The sequence below is a fragment of the Lycium barbarum genome, chromosome 2 (assembly GCF_019175385.1).
Source record: "Lycium barbarum isolate Lr01 chromosome 2, ASM1917538v2, whole genome shotgun sequence".
In the NCBI taxonomy this organism is placed as follows: Eukaryota; Viridiplantae; Streptophyta; class Magnoliopsida; order Solanales; family Solanaceae; genus Lycium; species Lycium barbarum.
In genome coordinates, this window is record NC_083338.1 from 37,862,213 (window position 1) to 37,865,905 (window position 3,693).

Genomic DNA, 3,693 nt, shown 5'->3' on the forward strand with positions numbered 1-3,693 from the left:
TCGGAGGGACTTCACACAAACTGCCCATTGATCGGCGGCTAAGCCCATTGGCTACTACATTTGCTTTCCCGGGGTGGTACAAAATGTTCACATCGTAATCTTTCAACAATTACAACCACTGCCTCTGTCACAGGTTCAACTCTTTCTGCTTGAAAATGTACTGAAGGCTTTTGTGATCTGTATAGATATCAACATGCACACCATACATATAATGCCTCCATATTTTCAGGGCATGAATAACCGCATCCAATTCAAGATCATGAGTTGGGTAATTCTTCTCATGTTTCCGCAATTGCCTCGAAGCATATGCAATAACTTTACCACGCTGCATCAAGACACATCCTAATCCCACACCAGAAGTATCACAGTACACAACATAGCCATCTGGCCCTTCTGGAAGTGTTAAAACTGGAGCTGAGGTCAACCTGTTTTTCAACTCTTGGAAACTACGTTCGCAAGCATCGTTCCATTGAAATTTAACTGTCTTCTGGGTTAGCTTCATCAATGGGGCTGAAATAGATGAAAATCCCTCTACAAACCTTCAATAGTAACCTGCCAAACCCATAAAACAACGAACTTTTGTAGGCGTCGTAGGCCTTGGCCATGTCTTCACAGCTTCAATTTTCTGAGTGTCGACTCGAATACCATCATTTGAAATAACATGGCCTAGAAATGTCACAGAATTTAGCCAAAACTCGCACTTTGAAAATTTTGCATATAATTCTCGGGCTCGAAGAATACCAAGAACAATTCTCAGATGATTTGCATGTTCTGATTCAGTGCGAGAATACACCAGAATATCATCAATAAATACTATCACAAATAGATCCAAGAGAGGCCTGAATACGTTGTTCATCAAATTCATAAATACAGCCGGAGCATTAGTCAACCCGAACGACATCACTCGGAATTCATAATGGCCATATCTCGTTCTGAATGCCGTTTTGGGAATATCCGCTTCTCTGACTCTCACTTGATGGTAGCCCGACCTCAAATCTATTTTTGAAAACCACTTGGCACCTTGCAATTGATCGAATAAGTCATCAATCCTTGGAAGAGGATATTTGTTCTTTATTGTCACCTTGTTCAATTGCCTATAATCAATACACATTCATAGGGATCTATCTTTATTTCTCACAAACAAGACCGGTGCTCCCCACGGTGATGAACTGGGTCTAATGAATCCCTTCTCGAGCAAGTCTTTCAGCTGCGCCTTTAGCTCTTTTAATTCTGTCGGAGCCATTCGATAAGGAGGAATAGGAATATGCTTGGTGTCCGGCAATACATCAATAGCGAAATCAATTTCCCTTTCTGGTGGAAGACCTGGAAGTTCATCTGGGAATACATCTGGAAATTCATTTACCACCGGAACTGACTGGAAAATTGGCGGATTTGCCTCGGTGTCATGAACCCGAACTAAGTGATAAATATAGCCCTTGGCTATCATCTTCCTTGCCTTGAGGTAGGAAATAAACCTGCCCTTTGGAGATGTTGTATTACCCTTCCATTCAAGCACGGGTTCCCCTGGAAATTGAAATCAAACCACTTTCGTGCGGCAATCAACATTTGCATAACACGAAGCCAACCAATCCATACCCATAATTATATCAAAGTCTATCATGTCCAGCTCGATTAAATCAGCTTTTGTTTGGCGATCACATATCACAACTACACAATTCTTGTACACTTGTCTCGCTATCACGGGATCACCAACCGGAGTGAATACCTCAAAAGGTTTAATTGGTTCGGGTTTCACCCCAATACAACCAGCAACATATGGAGTAATATAAGAAAATGTAGAACTCGAATCTATCAACGCATACACATAAGGGGAGAATATATACAATATACCTATAACTACATCCGGAGAGGACTCGAGATCCTGTCATCCGGCTAAAGCATATACACGGGGCTGAGTAGCACCTGAAGTAGATGCTGCCCTAGGCCTCTACCTCGGCCTGCTGTCATCTGGGGAGACTTCCCTATCGGGCGAACTGATGAAGAACCAGCTGCTTAGCCTGTGGGTTGAACCCCACCTCAACCATATTACGAGGGACAATCTCGCATCAAATGTCCAGTCTGCCCGCAAACATAACAAGCATCTGTGTCCTGACGACATGGCCCGGAGTGCAATTTCCGGCATCGGCTACATCGTGGAATTGGTGGTCTCCTCTGACTGTAATCACCCCCAAACTGAGAACCTGAAGCTCTCGAACTCTGACCCTGTCCTAAAGGACAAGAGTGATCAAATCTTCTATCCGCGAATCGTGGAGGCGTGCTAGTCGCTGATTGGCCTGAATGTCGGGAATAATCCTGCCTCCATCCCCCTCTATAATCACTGCCTGTGCCCATAGATCTATCCCTTTTGCTTTGTCTTCTATCACTGTCGCGGTCACCCCATTGTTGTTGTTGTCGCCCCTCAAAATTCTGACATGGGCCTGTATTCGGGAAATGTCCATCCCGTCTTGCAAGGAAGCCGTCAAACAATCTCTGAATAAATGTGGCCCCAAACCACTCACAAATCTATGTACCCGATCTCCCATGTCGGCCACCATAGTCGGAGCATATCTAGCCAAGGAATTGAATTGCATGCTATACTCCCGGGCACTCATATTTCCTTGTATCAAATTTAGAAATCTATCTGCTCTAGCTTGGCGAACCTCGGGTGGCACATAGTGACGAATAAAAGCATCCACGAACTCTTGCCACATTTTGTCGTTGTGCTTGTGTGGAAACAAATTGTGTCAACAACTGAATGGCCTCGGTCATTTGTTGACCTGAAGTAACCGGTGGAGGATTTGGAGTTGGGGATCCTCCTTGCTCTCCCACATTAGGCGGGTTAGAAGAAGTATTAGACAAGGCCTCGTTGTGTGATTTTCCTTCTTCTATATTCATTGGAGGCTCTCTTTCTACTCGCCTCTTTGTCGTAGTCTTGCCTTTCTGGGCGGCAGTAGCTATTCCCTTTGGCGGCATTCTGAAATCATAACACACTATTAGGGAGGATAAAATCTTATACATGGCTCTATCGCACGATCTCATAGAAGAAAGATGGTCATTTTTCCTAAATGCCCTGTAGCCTCTTATTTATTGATGTGGCGCGCTACACACCATAAACAAGACTATACTAGACACGGCTCGTAGACACTTCCTAGAACCAAACTGCTCTGATACCACTTTTGTCACGACCCAGCTAGGGGCCGCAACGGGTACCCGGGGCTAACAACCAAGCACCACTCATTCTATCGCCTATCATGCTCGTTAGACTTTCCTCTATCGAATTCATAAACTATTTATAAGAAAATCATTATACATTTCAAAACATATAACTTTATATACATAAGCCTTTGGACTATCAAAATAATAATATATGTATATAGATGCATGTACAAAATGGGAACTTCGTAAGACCACATAACCCGCACTGTGTATCTACGAGCCTCTACTACAGTACGAAACACATGGACGGGACAAGACCCCGTCATGTCCAGAAATATGTACATGGCTATATACACAAAAGAATAATCAAGCACCTCCCGGACAAAGGAGTGATTTCAATCAGCTGACACCCACTACGAATCCGGACCTAGCTCTCCTCCCTGTCTACCTGTGAGCATGAACACAACGTCCAAAGAAAACGGACGTCAGTACGAATGTTGTACTAAGTATGTAAGGGAAGAATGAAATAAATATAAT